Source organism: Palaemon carinicauda, chromosome 35 (assembly GCF_036898095.1).
Source record: "Palaemon carinicauda isolate YSFRI2023 chromosome 35, ASM3689809v2, whole genome shotgun sequence".
NCBI lineage: Eukaryota > Metazoa > Arthropoda > Malacostraca > Decapoda > Palaemonidae > Palaemon > Palaemon carinicauda.
This window is the reverse complement of record NC_090759.1, coordinates 40,729,829-40,749,499: the sequence shown is the minus strand read 5'-3', so window position 1 is coordinate 40,749,499 and position 19,671 is coordinate 40,729,829. Positions and strand designations below refer to the sequence as shown.

Here is a 19,671-nt window from a genome sequence, read left to right as displayed (position 1 = left end):
TATTAACTAAAACAAATATTGATACAAACACACTCGTGTGCGTATGCGCAAACACACACACGCGCAGGAGGAGACACGATCGGTGAGGAGGTAGAGATGGTGACTGCGATAACGTAACGTAACTTACACTACCGAAACTTTAATCTAACTTAGCTTATTTATTTCTTTTTTATTTTTATATTTCATATTTTTTAAATTTTTTCTTTTTATTTTTAATCTTCATCACTTTTCAGTGACGAGTTACGGTACGTTCTCGCAGTCACCATCTCTACCTCCTCCCCGACCGTCTGTCTCTTACTGCGTAGCAATTCTTGCACCTGTGTGTGTGTGTGTTTGTGCATATGCACAAGAGTGTGTTTGCATCAATATTTGTTTTAGTTAATAAAGGAATTCAGATTAGCTGTTATTACTTTCTTAGTTACATTTAATTGTTTTTCAACTCGTTGACGCTGTTAAAAATCATATGTACTCTAAACACATTTTTGTTTAATCTCTCTCTCTCTTTCTCGGAAAAAAAATAATAGACGTCTCTAACACTATAACAGCGAAGAAGGAAGAAAGAAGAGAGAGAGAGAGAGAGAGAGAGAGAGAGAGAGAGAGAGAGAGAGAGAGAGAGATTTTATTTAAAGAACATGCTAATGCTATGTTTAGAGAGAAACAGAAAAAGAGAGAAGACTTTTTTAAAAGAGCTTGTTAATGCTATCTTGGTTTTCTTTGCTTCACTTTTTTCTTTCTTTCTGTTCATCACGCTGGTCCTTCTCACAAATGATCGTTGCCAACAATCTCCTTGTCCTTTATCCCTATCAGCAAAAGGCATTCTATCTCTTCCAGGGTATTGCTACGATGTCTTGTAATAATGGTGATCCCCTTCGATGGTTTATCTGCTTTAATGGGTGCCTTCTGCTTGATGATCGTCGAGATCATAGGCCTATTCCGGCCATATTGTTTAGCCATATCACTCACATGCACACTGCTCTCATGTTTTTCTATAATTTCTTGCTTCAATTCTAATGAAAGAATTGCCTTCTTCCTGTACTGAAACTTAGCTTCTTAGGCACCATGATTATAGATAAAATCAAAAAGGAAATGTGAGAAAAGGAAGAAGATAAGCACTGTTAATAACAGACCAAACAGAGGACAACCACACGATACACACAAGAACAGAGAACAGAGCACTCGACGCTCAATGGCGTCCCTCTTATGTGATGCCATCTACCGGCGTAAACAAGATCTACATCGGATATTGGAGCATTACTTCGGGTGTCGAGACAGAAATTTGGTTGAATTTTACTTCGTATGTTGGAAAATTCGTATGTTAGGACAATCGTATGTAGAGGTTCCACTGTATGTGTCTTTCCTTCTTTCCTTTCTAGCTTAGTTATTTTGACCCATATATATATTAACATTAGTTATCCAGTGATATGTTTTCCACTTGATACTCATGGAATTTCTTCTCTTTACAGGAGGACCATCTGAAGTGCAGGAGCATGTTCGGCAACGTCCGCAGCAAAAACTTCTGTGGACATGAGTTGTGCAGGAGGCACGCAGCATGCGCAGTCTCAAAAGGTGATCTCCGGTATTGGGACCCTCAGGTATGTACTATTTGCACTAACCTGATTACTGAGGCATTTGATGCCCCTAAGTCGGCGGAGTCAAGGGACGCAGCTAGGGAAAAGCTTCGAACCTGGGTGAGGGGCTTCCAGAAGAATACTTCTGGCCCCTATCTTCCAAGCGAGAAGATGAGGGCTTACCTTTTTCCTAAGGCATCGGCGGATGCAGTGATTCCTCAGCCTCATGCGGAGATACCACTAGTTGAGATTCCGGTTGATTCTAAAGTCTCGGACGCCCTACAAGACATCCAACTGGACGATAAGATGTCTGAGGTGTCTGAGTACACAGAAAAGGACCTTCTGGCAGAAGGCCAAGAAGAGGAGCTGACTCAGGCTCCGGATACTGAGGAGGAAGAAATCGACGAGGGGTCGGTTACATCGGTTCAGGCCCCTGAACCTGTTCCCTCAACATCATCTGCTATCCCAGATGATCTGGGAAGGACTCTCTCTTCCATCGTTGAAATGATTCAACAGATGCAAAAGAAGAACGATGAAAAGGAAGCTGCAATGAAGTTGGAGATGCGGAGGTATGCCGAGCACATGCCTATGACAACTGGGAAGATTGTCATATCGGAGAAGTTGGGTTCAGTTCCCTTTGAAGAAGTGGAATTCTGGCCCAACAAGGAGTCTTACGCGGACTGCTATGTCCGTCTTAGGATGGAGCCAGCCTCAAAGGAAGAGACGGAGCCGAAGGAGGTCATAGTTTTTTACCATAGTAAGGCACAGGCTTTACTAACGAGCTCAATGAAAGAGAGGGGCTTCACAAACTCAAAGGTACCTGCTTTGAGTAAGAAGCATCCTTCCTTTGTGGCTTCTCCTACCAGAGCCTTTCCCTTTATGGAGAAGGGATATCAGGCTGCCTTGAAGGAGGTTCTGGCAGGGAAACCATGTCCCTCCTTGGAGGAATGTAAGCCGTTGTCCCTGACCTTACCCGTGGACCAGAAAGACTGGAAGGACGTTCACCTTACCTTCTCCGTCGGGATGTTGGAGGCCGATATTGCCGGACGTCAGTTCGGTGAAGACCTTCCAAAGCTGTCAGATTTTCTCTTGCGCAGGGAGCAAGAGACAAAAAAGAGACTTGCTGCATCGATGTCATTACAAACGACTCTGGAAACGATGGCAAGTGACCCCAAAGTCCAAGATATGTTTATGGTAGTGGCCAAAACCCATCTGGCCACAGTAACAAAGGACCTCTATAGCTTCATCAAAGCTAGGAGAGCTTGTAGAGAGTTCGTGTTTGCCTCGGCTGTAGTGAGGCACGAACCGAGGAAACTGATCTCCTCTTGCATATGGGGTAAGGACCTCTTCCCTAACGAAGTGGTCAAAGAGGTAGTGGATAAGGCCGCCACAGAGAATAGAAACCTTCTCCAGAAGTGGGGCCTAACTCTTAAAAGAAAGTCTTCCCCGGATGAGGGTCCCCAACCTAAAAGAAAGACTAAGAAACCGAGGCTATCCTCTCGGCCAGCCAAACCTTATAGACAGCAGCAGCAACAACTTCCCATGACCGCAGTGCCTCAGATGGTGGCACAAACCCAACCACGTACCAATTGGTACCTCAAGCGGTGACAACTCAGTCACCGGCATTTAACCCAGCATTCAAAAGGCCGACAACTACCTTTCGCCCAAGAGCTAGAGGAACAGCCAGAGGTTCATCTAGACGCCCTTCAAGAGGAAGGGGGTACAGGGGAGGATGCGGTCAAGAAGGCAAGGCCTCAGGTCAACAACAGCAGAAGTGAAATGCTTCCGGTAGGAGGGAGACTTCATCTTTTTCGGGATCGATGGACCTTCGATCCCTGGGCCCACAGCCTAATCAAGAATGGACATGGTTGGAGCTGGTACAGCACTCCACCTCCGTTCCCACAATTTTTCCAACACTCTACCCCCGTTCTGGAAGAATATATTCGAGAACTCTTGGAGAAAAGAGTAATTCGAAGGGTAAAGACACTTATTGGCATATTCCAATCAGTCGTCACCTCTCCTCCTACCTAGGGTTCAAGCGACAACGAAGACTCTATGCCTTCAGAGCCATGCCATTCCGGCTAAACATAGCTCCAAGGATTTTCACGAAGATTGCGAACGCAGCTCTCCTGCAATTACGCCTAAAGGGATTCCAAGTAGTGGCCTACTTGGACGACTGGTTGGTGTGGGCAGCATCCAGGACAGAATGCATGCAAGCTTCCCAACAGGTGATCCAGTTCCTGGAACATCTAGGATTCAAGATCAACAGAAAAAAGTCTCGACTTTCACCATCTCAAAAATTTCAGTGGTTGGCAATCCACTGGGACTTACTGTCACACCAACTTTCCATCCCTGTAAAGAGGAGGAAAGAAATACTGTAGCAGGTTCTGTCAAGAGACTACTAGAATCCAAAAGGATATCAAGATGCGAACAGGAGAGAGTGCTGGGCTCTCTTCAGTTTGCCTCAGTAACAGACCCTGTGCTAAGAGCACAGCTAAAGGATACAACCGGAGTTTGGAGGAAATATGCATCAAACGCACGGAGAGATCTGATAAGACCAATACCGACTCGTCTACGAACGCTTCTCAAGCCGTGGTCCAAAGCCAAGCAACTGAAGAAATCGGTACTTCTTCAGCCACCTCCCCCCTTAATGACTATTCATACAGACACTTCGAAAGAAGGATGGGGAGGTCATTCTCACCGGAAGAAAGTCCAAGGAACTTGGTCCAACCTATTCAAGAAGTTTCATATAAACTTTCTGGAAGCCATGGCAGTACTTCTTACATTAAAGAAAGTTTCTCCTCGCCACTCGATCCACATAAGATTGGTACTAAACAGCGAGGTGATAGTGAGATGCCAGAATCGACAAGGATCGAGGTCACCTCAAATCAACCAAGTGATGTTGACCATCTTCCGGCTAGCGGAAAAGAAGAGATGGCACTTGTCAGCAGTTCACCTTCAAGAGGTCCGCAATGTGAGGGCGGATGCTCTATCCAGGCTCACGCCGATAGAGTCAGAATGGTCCCTGGACGCAGGATCATTCTCTTTCATCTTGAGTCAAGTTCCGGAACTGCAGATAGACCTCTTTGCGACAAAGGACAACAAAAAGTTACATCTTTACGTGTCCCCGTACAAGGATCCTTTAGCGGAAGCAGTGGACGCTATGTCCCTCGACTGGAACAGATGGTCCAGGATTTACCTGTTCCCTCCGCACAATCTTCTACTGAGGGTCCTCGACAAACTGAGATCTTTCAAGGGGAAAGCAGCAATAGTGGCTCACAAGTGGCCGAACAGCGTTTGGTTCCCTCTGGCATTAGAACTACAGCTGAAGTTTCTACCGCTACCGGATCCAGTTTTGACTCAGCGAGTTCAGAAGTCGACTGTCTTCGCTTCATCACAGAAAACCTGGAACCTGCAGCTCATGATTTTCTCTCCCTAGCGGTGAGAAAAGGATTCGGGATATCAAGAGACAGTATAGACTTTTTAGAGGAATATAAGTCCAAATCTACCAGAAGACAATATGAGTCATCATGGAGGAAGTAAGTGTTCTTCGTCAAGGCGAAGAATCCACAAAAGATCTCGACAGACTTCTGCTTATCATTCTTCATCCACCTCCATGGTCAAGGTTTAGCAGCCAACACAATATCAACGGGTAAGTCCGCCTTGACAAGACCTATTCTATATGCCTTCCAGGTCTACCTCTCTAATGACATTTTTATCAAAATTCCGAAGGCCTGTGCTAGACTCAGACCATTAGCACCTCCGAAACCCATTTCATGGTCTTTGGATAAGGTTCTTCATTTTGCTTCAATGATGAATAATGAGGAGTGTGCTTTAAAGGATTTGACCCAAAAAGTTATATTTCGGTTTTCACTCGCTTCGGGGGCTAGAGTTAGTGAAATAGTAGCCCTCTTGAGAGAAGAAGGTCATGTTCAGTTCTTAGATGGGGGAGAACTGAACCTTTTTCCGGACCCAACGTTTCTTGCCAAGAACGAGCTACCCACCAATAGGAGGGGTCCCTGGAGAATCTGCCCTCTGAAAGAAGATGCATCTCTATGTCCAGTGGAGTGCCTAAAGGTCTATCTTCGCAGAACTTCAGACTTTAGGGGAGGACAGCTGTTTAGGGGAGAAACACCAGGCTCAAATTTATCTCTGAAGCAACTACTGTAAGGGCGAAAATCACCTATTTTATTCGCAGAGCGGATCCAGATAGTACACCCGCAGGTCACGATCCGAGAAAGTTGCCTCTTCCATAAATTTCTTTAATAACATGGATTTCGAACACCTTTGCTCATACACTGGCTGTAAGTCATCCAGAGTATTCTTTAGACACTATGCGAAGCAAGTGGAGCAACTGAAGAGGTCTGTGGTAGCAGTAGGTAGTGTCCTTAAACCTGCTGTTCAATTCTGCGATGAACAATGAAATTAATTGGGACGATTAATTCAAGGGTAGGTGTGTAGTCACGGACTGTTTCTACAGACTAAGCGTTAGGCCACTAAGGTGTCCTTATCAACTGTTCCATAAACAAAGGTGAACCAAGCATAAGTGCAGACACGTGTGCCAAGCGTTTCTGACGCTAGTGTGATTGAGTAGTAAGACAAACTATAATAATAATATTAATATTTCGATATTAAAAGTGGCGCATATATGTTTCCTTTTCAGATGAAACAATATGTTCTGTTTTACTGTGATCCTTATGCTTATTTATTTGTTCATCCACATCTTATAATTTTACAATTGTAAATTAACCTATATATTTTTATTGATTGTCAATAAACTAGTTCTTTGTGAACCTTGCGTCTTATTCGCCTATGTCATTTTACTAGAAAATGTATTAGCATTACTTTTAAAACTATGGATAATTTTAACATGAATAGTCCTAAAAGATTGTTCCTTGCTACAAGCAAACATTCTTTGGTTTATTCTTTCCCCAAGAAGGAAAGCCTTCATACCCTATAGGGATGGTGGTGGATATGCAAAATTTATTCCTACACGGATATAAACCTTTGTCCAATCCAGTGATAAGAACGAGCACACCGGGGGACTTGTCAGTATTTCATACTGACATTGGTGGTTCTTATACAAACTTTGCTTTATAACATATAGGGTGAGACCACTATACTGGCTTGTATGTTAGTCATCCATAGGTATATGTACTCCTCGAGACTTTTTCCAGTGTCTAGTATGACTCTTCCCTGTAGGGGGCAGGAAGCACTAACATGGTTTATGCTTAGATGAAATGATGTATGACGGTATCATCATAGGTCTCTAGGTCTATGCTGACGAGGAAATACTTTCTTGAGAGTACGGCACGATTTGAAAATCCACAGATACAGTAATGCTCTGGTATACTTCCATCAGAACGACATGGCCTGAGCCCAAAAAACGGATTTTGAGCAAAGCGAAAAATCTATTTTTGGGTGAGATAGCCATGTCGTCCTGATGGACCCACCCTTCCTTTTTATAAAAAGGGCTATAGGACCCCTCCCTATAATGCAGTATCTGTAGCACCTCGTGTATCGCTACAAGGAATGAAGATGGCGCCGTCGGCGGCATTGTTTACACACTCGAAGCGGCATAGGAGAGGTACCTTATTAACGGCTCTCCTTTCATCCTTGTTTTTCGTTTTCTTGCCACTTTGACCCCTCGAAGTGTTAATTCTATTCGGGGTGAAGATAGCTATGTGGCGTGTCAAGAATACGTCCTCTGATATTACGCGATATCCCATGTTAAGTTTATTTTGGGATATTCGCTCCAGGAGTTAGAATTCTGGTTACCTTAAGGTAAATTCTCTGGGAATATCACCGTAGTCAAATATACCCTAGGAAGCTACCCTAAAGGAACTTCCATCAGGACAACATGGCTATCTCACCCAAAAATAGATTTTTCGCTTCGCTCAAAATCCGTTTTATCTTCCTTTTTCACGTGTTGTTTTCTGTGTTTCGTAATCATGGATTATAAAAAGCTTAGTTTCGGTTCAGGAAGTAGTAGTAGTGGTGAAAAAAGGAAGAAGTCAACGCTTTCCTTAGAACTAAAGCAAGAAATAATAGAAAAGCATGAGCGAGGTGTGCGTGTTAGCGATCTGGCTAAACAATATGGCCGGATTATGTCTACAATCTCGACGATCCTAAAACAGAAGGCAGCCATTAAGCAGTGAAACCTTCGAAGGGGATCACGATTATTTCCAAAAGTTGTAGCCCTACCCTTGAAGACATGGAACGCCTTTTGTTAATATGGATCAAGGACAAGGAGATTGTTGGCGATACGATCACTGAAACAATCATTTGTGAGAAGGCCAGCGCTATCTACAGTGACTTGAAGGCGGCGGGCTCTGGGGGTGACACGGGGGAGAGTTTAGCCGATCCTACGACGGAGGAATTCAAGGCGTCTCGAGGTTGGTTCGAGATATTTAGGAAACGGACCGGGATTCATTCCGTTGTTCGGCATGGAGAAGCTTCGAGTTCGGACACCATGGCTGCTAAAGACTTTGTTAAAAAGTTCGAAAGCAACGTGGCGGAGGAAGGCTACGTAGAGCAGCAGGTGTTCAACTGTGATGAAACGGGTCTGTTTTGGAAAAAGATGCCTAGTCGAACATACATTACCGCCGAAGAGAAGAAAATGCCTGGACATAAGCCAATGAAGGATCGGTTGACTCGTGCTTTGTGCCAACGCCAGCGGGGATTGCAAAATTAAGCCTTTATTAGTTTACCATTCCGAAAACCTAGGGCATTTAAAGCACATAGAATTAATAAAGACCTGCTACATGTTCTATGGCATTCTAATTCTAAGGCTTGGGTTACTAGGCATATCTTTGTGGAATGGGTAAACGTAGTTTTCGACCCTGCTGTCAAGAAGTACCTTCAGGAGAAGAATTTGCCTTTGAAGTGCTTGCTTTGTTTGGACAATGCACCCGCTCATCCCCCCGGACTCGAAGATGATATCATCGACGAATACAAATTTATAAAAGTGTTGTATCTTCCACCGAATACCACCCCTATCCTCCAGCCCATGGACCAGCAAGTCATCTCTAATTTAGAGAGGCTCTACACTAAGCACTTATTTAAGCAGTGCTTTAATGTCACGCAAAGCACCAACTTAACTTTGCGTGAATTTTGGAGGAGCCACTTTAATATCGTGCACTGCTTAAAGATCATAGATCAGGCTTGGGAGGGAGTAACTCGTCGGACCCTGAATTAAGCTTGGAAGAAGCTTTGGCCTGATGCTGTTGCTCCCAGAGATTTCGAAGGTTTTGGCCCCGAGAATGAACCTGTGGTTGCCGCCGAGGAAGACGTCGAAGAGATTGTATCCCTTGGCAAGTCCATGGGTCTGGAGGTGGATGAAGATGACATCACCGAACTCGTCAATGAGCATCATGAAGAGCTCACCACCAAGGAACTCAAGGAGCTGCAAGCCATGCAGTATGATGAGTTCCAAGCGCAGTTGAGTGAGTCGGAGGAGACCAAGGAGGTAGGGCAAATCTTAGGTACGGCGGAAATAAGACAGATGTTGGCATATCATCAACACGTGGTTGATTTCATCGACAAGCATCACCCACAGAAACTTGAGGTTTGCCGTGTAGTTGCGCAGTTCGATGATGTTTGCTTAACTCATTTCAGAAAAATCCTCAATAGCCCTACCAAGCAACTTTCACTCGATAGTTTCTTTAAAAAATCTATAAAACGGTCTAGTGATCATGATGAAAAGAAAGAAAGTGAAGCAAAGAAAAGGAAGACCGAATCGAGTGAAAGTGATGAAAATTAAAAATAAGAAAAAAAAAATGTAAAAAAAAATATAAAATAATAAAAAAAAAAAAAAAAAATAAGCTAAGTTAAGTTAAAGTTCACGTAGTGAAAGTTAGTGTAAGTTAACGTACGTTATCATAGTCACCGTCCCTACCCCCCTCGCTGATCTTCCGTCTCCTCCTGCGTAGCAGTCCCTACACCTGCGCTGGCCTGTCGCTAAGGTAAATTGTTAATAAAAACCCCTTTTTTATTTATTATTTCTTTATTATTATTCTTTTTTTAGATATTCCTGTAATATTCAATTGTATTAATGTTATGTGTAATTATGTGTAGCCATTTATTAAGGAGTTATTATGGGTTTTTAGGCTGAGGAACGAATTGAACAAATTACTGTGTATTCTTATGGGAATATTTGCTCCAACATACGATCGTTTTAACATACGAAGCAGTTTCTGGAACGAATTAAGATCGTATGTAGAGGTATCACTGTATATATTATACAGTAGTTATTTTCCAACATACCCTTTGTATCATTGCACAGTCTATTGTTGAGACCAATCATATATCGAAAGAAAAGATTTATTTCAATACACTGATAGCTAATCATTAACAATTTACCCCACAATATTAAAGACTTTAAGAAGGGTCAGTGTTAAGATACACTTATTTATCCCTAGGGGTTAAAACCCTTCTCTAGGGATTCCTGAATAGGAAGACCCTATGGCTTTAATTTTGGGGGAGGTCACAGCAATTGGCTGGACAGGAAGCACAAGTATGTGTCTTTCCTAGTTCCTTTCTAGCTTGACTATCCTAAGCTATAATGGTTTAAATATTAATACAGTGAGCCCTCGCTACTTCGCGGTTCGACCATCGCAGATTCACGACTTCGCGGACTTTTTTCATTAAATACGGCATCCGATTTCATCAGCAAACCACTATTTTTAGGGGAAACATCATTTTATTCTAGAAAATTGCTACTCTTTAAATAGTTAATTGCACATTAAGAAAGCGTGTACTTTTGTTTTTAAATTTCGGGTGTGTTTTAAAAATCGAGTATTGTTGACTTCTTTTTGTTTTACTTTTGGCTGTGATCAGATCAGCTGACGTCTAGCTGCCGGTCTCAAGAATATGAGCGTACGAAGTATTGTTTATACCATTTCTTAACTTATTCAAACCATCTATACAGTTGATATTACATAAGCACCAATGTGTTATAACCTATCATATTTTTTGTTTATTACATTTAAAACAACATTCTCTCTCTCTCTCTCTCGCTCTGTGTGTGTGTGTGTGTGTGTGTGTGTGTGTGTGTGTGTGTGTGTGGGCTACTTTTCACTAACTCTCCTTCCTTACTTCTATCTCACTAACAAATGAAATCTTTGTTGCTTCACAAAGTTTCATTTACATTGAAAATCAATCATGATTCAATTTTCCTTACTTTCTCCAATCTCGCACTATGTCACATCGAACGTTATAGCGGTAACTTAATTGTTCAACAACTTTAAAAACCGGCCTAGTACAGTACTTGCTTCTTCTCTTACTTTTTTTTTTTAGATGGTTTCATAATTGAGGGGGTACAAGTTGACTTATAATTGAAGTTAGGAAAAGTATTTTGGATATGGAATGGAGAATCATCTTTAGTAACAGTTTAGAATTATCGTAAATTATCATTCGGTCATTAGCGGCAGTTTGTTATTGTTGATTAAACGCCAAAAAAAAAAAAGAAAAAAAAAAATTGTTTTCCTGCTTTGCTACGTATGTAGGATTTTATATAGATACGGTAAATAATATTTGTAATGACATATTTACTAAAAGCTTTTAATATCATTATTTATCACTTTCATCATGCGCGTTTAATGCCTTCATTTGTTTATTACCATCGAAGATGGAGCGTACAGTAAACGAATGGAAGGTTTCCGTTTCAGGCGGCGTCATAAAGAAAAACATTTTATAAATGGCATTCATTTCATTTATTTGGAAGTCCTAAGAAAAATTAAGTAAAACATTGGTAATAACAAAATCAACATATGATCAATACTTGGTAAGATTGCTGTCGATGCAAAAACTAACCTATACACAGATGTGTAAATGCGTCTGTTTCTTCATTATGATCAGAGATAAACGTAAACAAAACATTGGTTGTCATTTTTTATCGCGCTTTTTGGCGTGTTTAGGAAACGCATGATATAAAATCACCTTTAATATTTGTGCCTGTTTTAGTTTAGGGTACTGTAGAACATGCATTAAGTGTTCTTTACATTAAAGGGTAGTTTGTTAACAGTACTACGTAAAGGGAAGGTTTTAAAAGTCTGAATATACATGTTAAATAAATACGTAAATATGGTGTCCCTACTTCGCGGATTTTCAGCTATCGCGGCCGGGTTTGGAACCTATCTACCGCGATAAACGAGGGTTCACTGTATTAATATTTTACATATTTGTTTATCAGGTGAGATAAACAACCGAATACTCATTTAATTTTCCTCTCTTTACAGGAGGACCTAGTGAAGTGGGAAGTCATCTTCTGCAACATCAGGAGTAAGGACTTTAGTGGCCACAAAGAGTACAGGTCTCATGCCCCCTGCACCATTACTAAAGAAGCCCTACCCCCCAAGTCTGCAACATATGCCGGACCTTGGTTACCGAAGGTTTTGACGACCCCAAGTCAGCGGAGTCAAGGGATGCAGCATGAGAAAAGCTGCGTAGATGAGTACGTGGGTTCCAAAAGAACTCTACTGGACCGTAACTACCAAATGAAAGGATGCCCAACTTGCTGTTCCCTAAAGCGGGGATTGAAACTGTCATACCCCAGGAACGCCTGAAATACCATGCGTCCAGATTGCCGTTGAGACGGAAGTCAGTGACGCACTACAAGGTATGGACATCCACCAAGAGGAAAGGATGTTTGAAGTGTCCTCGGACACTGAGAAGGATCTTCTCAAGGAAGATCACGAGGAGGAGTCTACACTGACTCCCGAGGAAGATGATGAAGTTGAGTCGTAGTCCCTTCCGTCGGTGCCGGCACTGGCCAATCTTACGGCTCTAATGGAGAGTATTCGCAAGCAAGCCGAAGCTAGGGAAGCGAAACTTGAAAGAGAGCTCGGTGAAGCTTGACTCTCCGCCTCCCGTGGGTCTCACAAGAGACTCAGAGTACAAGACCTCCCACCCTGCTCCGAAACTAATCCCTGGAGATATGTGAAGTATATGCCGATCACCAACGGCAAACTCTATATTTCGGAGAAGATGGGAGCCGTCCCTATTGATAACATTCAGTTCTGGCCAAGCTTAAATGCTTACCCAGGCTGCTTCATTCGTCTGAGGCTGGAACCAGCGTCGAAGGAAGAGACGGAATCCAAGGAGGTCATAGTATTCGACCATAACAAGACACAGGCTCTTTTGTCAAGCAGCCTAAAGAACGTGGGCTACACAAATTCTAAGGTGCCTGCCCTCAGCAAGAAACATCCTACCTTTCTTGCTCCAGCTTTAATAGCCTTCCCCTTTACATCGAAGGCTCTTAAAGCCGTTGTCAAGGCAGTAGAGGCAGGCAAACCTTGTCCTACACTGGATGAGTGTAGACCTCTGTCGTTAGCCCTGTCCATGGAGGATAAGGACTGGAAAGAAATCCACCTTACCTTCTAGGTTTGGGAAGTTGGAGGCAGATATCGCTGGACGACAGTTCAACGAGAATCTCCCAAAGCTGTCAGACTTTCTCTTGCGTAGGGAGCAAGAAACGAAAGACAGACTAGCGGCATCTCTATCCCTACAGAACTGTATGGAGATGTGCTCAGTCTTAAAGAGCACCCCAGATATGAACATGGTCATGGCCAAGATGCACATGGCTACCTTGGTAAAGGACCTGTACGGCTTTTTCAAAGCCAGGAGGGCATGCAGAGAGTTCGTGTTTGCTACAGTAACTGTAAAACACGAACCCAGGAAGCTGATAGCTTCCAATATCTGGGGTAAAGACCTCTTCCCAAATGAAGTGGTCAAGGAGGTAGTTGACAAAGTCGCCACAGAGAATAGGAACCTTCTCCAGAAGTGGGGCATGTCATTCAAAAGGAAGTCTTCCCCAGGTGAGGGTCCCCAGCCTAAGAAGAAGACTAGGAGACCTAGACTACCCTCTCGGCCTGCCAAGCAACAACATTCCACAGTCACCATGACTGCGGTGCCCCAAGTGGTTGCTCAACCGCAAACCACTTACCAGATGGTACCTCAACAGCTGGTTGCCCAGTCACCAGCATTCAACCCTGCATTTGAGAGGCAGACCACTACCTTTCATCCAGACGGGGTTCCTCAAAACACCCCTCACGAGGTAGGGGAGGACGCGATCAGGGAGGTAAATCCTCAAGAAATCAGAAGCAAGGAGATGCTTCAGGTAAGAGGGAGGCTTCAACAATTTCAGGATCGTTGGACCTTCGATCCTTGGGCCTAACCTAATAAAGAACGGACTTGGATGGAGCTGGAAGGCCCCACCATCATTTCCACAATTCTTCCAACACTCCACCCCCTTACTGGAAGAATATACTCTAAAACTATTGAGTAAACGGGTAATAAGGAGGGCAAAGTCCATCAAATTTCAGGGAAGGCTGTTTCGTGTTCCCAAGAAGGACTCAGACAAACTCAGAGTCATTCTGGACTTGTCCCCACTCAACAAGTTCATCAAAAACACCAAGTTCAGGATGTTAACCCTTCAACACATACGGATCCTGTTACCAAAAGGGGCGTACACAGTCTTGATAAACCTGGCAGATGCTTATTGGCATATTCAGTCACCTGCCCCTCTCCTCCTACCTAGGATTCACGCTACAGAAGAAAAGTACGTCTTCAGAGCCATGCCCTTCGGACTAAACATAGCCCCAAGGATTTTCACGAAACTTGCAGATGCAGTCCTTCAATAACTACGCTTAAAAGGCATTCAGGTAGCAGCGTACCTGGACAACTGGCTGGTGTAGGATGCATCCGGGGCAGCTTGTTTGCAAGCAACCAATAAAGTGATCCAGTTCCTGGAACATCTGGGATTCAAGATCAACATCAAGAAGTCTCGAGTTTCTCCAGCTCAAGAGTTTCAATGGCTGGGAATCCATTGGAACTTGAAGTCACACAGTCTCTCCATTCCCCCAAGGAAGAGGAGAGAGATTGCAGGATGTGTCAAAGAGACTACTGAAATCCGACAGGATCTCAAGACGCCAACAGGAAAGAGTACTCGGCTCTCTCCAGTTTGCAGCAGTGACAGACCCAGTGCTAAAAGCACAACTGAAAGATGCGTCAGGGGTCTAGAGAAGATATGCATCAAATGCTCGAAGAGATCAAAGAAGACCGATACCAAACCTTACAACGATCACTTCTCAAGCCATGGTCGAAGGCCAAGAACCTAAAGAGGACTGTGCCCTTGCCCTTGCAACCACCTTTACCATCGATGACCATCCACACGGATGCCTCGACGGAAGGATGGGGAGGTCACTCCCATCAGCAGAAAGTCCAAGGGACCTGGTCTTCTCTGTTCAAGACCTTTCACATCAACATTTTGGAGGCCATGGCAGTCCTTTTGACATTGAAGAAACTCTCCCTTCGCAGATCAGCCCAAATCAGGCTGATCCTGAGCAGCAAAGTGATAATGAGATGTCTGAACTTTCAAGGCTCGAGATCACCCCCAGATCAACCAAGTGATATTGGCCATCTTCCGTCTGGCAGAAAAGAAGAGATGGCATTTGTCAGCAGTTCACCTTCAAGGGTTCCGCAATGTGACAGTGGATACTCTATCCAGGCTCAAGCCGATAAGAGTCAGAATGGTCCCTAGACGCAGACTCATTCTCCTTCATCTTACATCAAGTCCCATAACTGCAGATCGAGCTCTTAGCAACGAGCGACAACAAGAAACTACCTCGATATGTAGCCCCATACGAGGACCCTCTAGCAGAGGCGACGGACACCATGTCCAACGACTGGAACATATGGAACCGGATTTACCTGTTCCCTTCGACCTATCTCCTAATGAAGGTCCTCAACAGGCTGAGATCCTTTCGGGGAATGGCGGCTCTAGTGGCTCCCAAGTGGCCAAAGAGCATCTGGTTCCCTCTGGTAATGGAACTGAAGCTGAGGCTCGTCCCTCTACCGAACCCAGCACTATCTCAACAGGTACAGAAGTCGACTCTCTTCGCTTCATCACAGAGTACCCAAAACCTTCATCTCATGATTTTCTCTCCTTAGCAGTTAAGAAAAGATTTGGGATCTCAAAAGACAGTATAGACTTCTTAGAAGAATACAAGTCCAAGTCAAGCAGAAGACAATATGAATCATCTTAGAAAAAGTGGGTTGCTTTTGTCAAAGCAAAACGACCGAAAGAAATCTAAATGGATTTTTGTCTGTACTTCTTTATCCACCTTCATAGACAAGGTCTGGCAGCCAACACGATAACTACGTGTAAGTCGGCTCTGACTCGACCTCTGCTATACGCCTTCCAAGTGGACCTGTCGAACGAAATCTTTAACAAGATCCCTAAGGCATGTGCTAGACTCAGGCCTGCAGCTCCCCCAAAGCCCATTTCATGGTCCTTCGACAAGGTCCTACACTATGCTTCAACAGTGAACAATGAAGATTGCTCTCTTAAGGATCTGATTCAAAAAGTGTTTTTCTGTTTGCTATAGCCTCAGGGGCTAGAGTTAGTGAAATAGTGGCCCTAACCAGAGACCAGGGCCATATTCAGTTCACAGAAACGAGAGAACTGAATCTTTTTCCTAATCCAACCTTTCTCGCTTAGAACGAGCTACCCACTAAGAGAATATGCCCTCTGAAGGAAGATGTCTCTCTGTGTCCAGTAGAATGTCTAAAGGTCTATCTTCGAAGAACTTCAGACTTCAGGGGAAGACAGCTCTTTAAAGGAGAAACTTCAGGATCAAACTTATTCATAAAAAAGCTGAGGGCGAAGCTAACCTACTTTATTCGCAGGGTGGATCCTGACAGTACACCCACAGGTCACGATCCAAGGAAAATTGCTTCATCACTGAACTTTTTTCAGTTTATGGACTTTGAGCGTCTTCGCTCGTACACTGGATGGAAATCATCCAGTCTTCTATAAAAATTATGCAAAATAGGTGCATGAGTTGAAGCATTTTGTGGTGGCGGCAGGTAGTGTATTAAAACCTGTCGTCTAGTACTGCGATGAACAGAGAATAGACTGGGACTATCAATTACCGGGTAAAACTGTTGACACCTTACAGTGAAATACATTTTAAGTGAGTGTCACCATGGTGACACTAAAGACTGTTTAAATTATTTTTAGGTGTAGAATTATACAGATAAAACTTGTCGTGTGTACTTTACAGTGTTGATAGTATCCAACATTACAGAAAACTATATTAGAAAATTTTATCAAATTTCCAAATTCAATTGTGGCACTAATCATTTCTTCCCTTTCAGGTGGAAACAAAATTTTCTGTATTATGTTGCCTAATGTATATTTCTCTTTATATATACAGTATCAACATATATTACACATGTTACTTTATATTTGGTCATTTATTGTGAATAAATGCATATTAATATGTAATTGCGTCTTATTTCGCCCTACAATTAATACAAATAAAGTATAGCCAGAGTTTTCTTACTTAATTACCTAAGTAAAACTTCATATTATTGTATGTTTGGACAATAAATATAATTGATACTTTTGCTCCAACACGATATGCAAACAGTGAGACTCCTGTATATCTAGTTGATGCTATGTTCCAACATAATATACAAACAGTGAGACTCTTGTATATCTAGTTGATGCCATGTTCCAATACATTATACAAACCGTGAGACTCTTGTATATCTAGCTGATGCTATGTTCCAATAGAATATATAAACCGTGAGACTCTTGTATATATAGTTGATTCTATGTTCGTTCATACAATATATGTAAACCTTGAGGCCCCTTTCCTACTGTCTAGTATGACTCTTCCCTGCAGGGGGCAGGAAGCACTAACATTGTCTATGATTAGTGGTAATGACGTATAACGGTAACGTCATATGTCTCAATGGTCTGGATGACCATACGAAAATTTGTCCCAAGGTTAAGGCACCTATAAAAATCCACAGATACAGTACTTTCTAGTAATTCTCTGGTAAACTGCCATCAGGACGACATGGCCTGAGCCCAAATTAACGGATTTTGAGCGAAGCGAAAAATCTATTTTTGGGTGAGATAGCCATGTCATCCTAATGGACCCGCCCTCCTTTTCTATAGAAAAGGCCTTGGCAGGATCCCTCCCAAAAATACTATATCTGTAGCACCATGCTCAATGCTACAAGGAGTAAGCGCCATCTTGGATACTCGTAATAGTACGGGAGGAAAGGGTAACCTTGATAACGGCTCCCCTTCTGTTTTCGCCACTGTTCCCCCTCTAAACAAAAACGCTTTTCGGGGGGGGGGGGGGGGGATTTGCTATGTGTCGTATCAAGATATACGTCCCCTGATATTATGTGATATCCTTAAGAGAAATTTCAAGGATATTTGTGCCAGGAGTTAGAATTCTGGAGACCTAAAGATTAATTCTCTGGGAATATCACTGTAGCCAAATATCCCTTAGACAGCTACCAATAGGAACCTTCCATCAGGACGACATGGCTATCTCCCCCAAAAATAGATTTTTTCGCTTTGCTCAAAATCCGTTTTCTGGGCTCTACCTGTGCCGCCCAGTGAAATGCTCCTTTAAGCACCATTTCTTAGGTATATAACTGGTATATATTACCAGAGAAAATTTGCATAGCAATGCCAGGTTGAACCCAGCTCGCTCACCTAATAAGGTGTCGGTATATAACTGGGGCGAGATAAATCATAACTAGAGGCCTCGCACCAATTAGAGATTTCCTCTTCAATATCCCTGAAACAGCGAGGTGCCGTTCAACATCTATGCTGCGTAAGCTACTACTACCAACCCAACCCACGCTAGTGAACTCACTCCATTTATAGCACCCGTGTAGCACACGCCTTGCGTTTTTTTGTCTGGTGTTTCTTTGGTGTTTTCTCCGTTTTTTGCTCTGATGTCGGACTCTAAGGTCTCCCCATCAAAGTTAAGTACCAGATCTATGAGTTTTGAGCTTTGGGAGGTAGCATTGCCTTTAATTGTTAATTATTCGAGTGTTATTGTCTCGATGTTCCGACCGTCCGAGGTCTGTTGGCGCGCTTTCCTCCCGCGCTCGTTCGTCACGTTTCACAATGAGTTTCATTACTGATTGTTATCCGTTTCGAACATTATTTTGGAGTTATTTCACCATTACACCTATATTTATTGTGAGTCTCATTGATCCGGTTAATTTTTAGATCAACAGTGTAACATTTTATTATGTTCTATTCATCATAGCTTGTTCTCGGTTGGCATGCCTGCCTTCGGGCTTGGTCTAGTTGGTTTCGCTCATGCCTTATTTATTGTCAGTTTCAATATTTATCATTCTTTACGCTACGATTACCATCTAGTTTCATTATTTAGTTCGAGTGAGACTCTCGAGACACAGATATTTTATTACGAGAGGCAGTTATTAGCAGCTTATTGTCGTCATCTATCCGCAGTAGATTCAGTTGGTACCCCTGATCAGAGCGTCTCACCCGCTCTACAAGCTCCCCGTCATAACCCCCCCCCCCCCCGCCACTCTCCTGCGTCCCTCTCTTACTAATTTGTTTTACGCATGCTTATTCCAGTTCAATGCTTTACATTATTTGATATTTAGTTGATCATTATTACTTGTTCCGTTATGATCTCTGTTCCGTATCCGATTACAACCAGGCTATTATGTACTCGGTTATCGGACAGGTTGGCATTCCTGTCTCATGTTCACGTGATCTCCTTGTACCCCCTCATGGACTTGTTCTCGCTCCCCCCCTATCTCACCCCCAACCCAGGGGTCCATCTCCTACTGTTCGTTGTGTGTGTGGTCTGACTCTACGGGCGAGTCTTCTCGTACCTCAGTTCTCCCACCACCTTCCCCTGCCCCTCATCCTCTCCGGGGATTTATTATGACTCACTAGTGGGTGTCGAGACTTTCCCCCGGGGTTTCATCCAGTACACATGTACCTGGTTGTTCTCGTTTTCTCCCCCGCCGCCCTGATTGGCCATCAGCGGCGGGGAGGGAGAACTAGGCCTCGGCCGGGTTGCATTTTTCTTATTTCCATACTCGACGGAATCCGTATTATTTTATATTACACCCTGGATATGGAGAGTTATTGTGTTTGTTAGGATACAAGTATGTTCCGCAACCTACGGAACTTCCTTTATGATTAATTCTTACCAGTTTTACATTGAGTGCCTTGCGCTACCATTTCCCCGTCTGTCCCGTGTGTCACGGAACTGTCCGGTTTTCTCCCGTTACTGGGGAATCTTGC

General features: G+C 43.3%; 1 protein-coding gene across 1 annotated transcript in view; it reads right to left on the bottom strand.

Moving 5' to 3' along the window:
• The window catches only part of LOC137627246 (poly(A)-specific ribonuclease PARN-like), a 506,907-nt gene that overhangs the window by 228,430 nt on the left and 258,806 nt on the right, over nt 1-19,671 (bottom strand). The window lies entirely within an intron of this gene.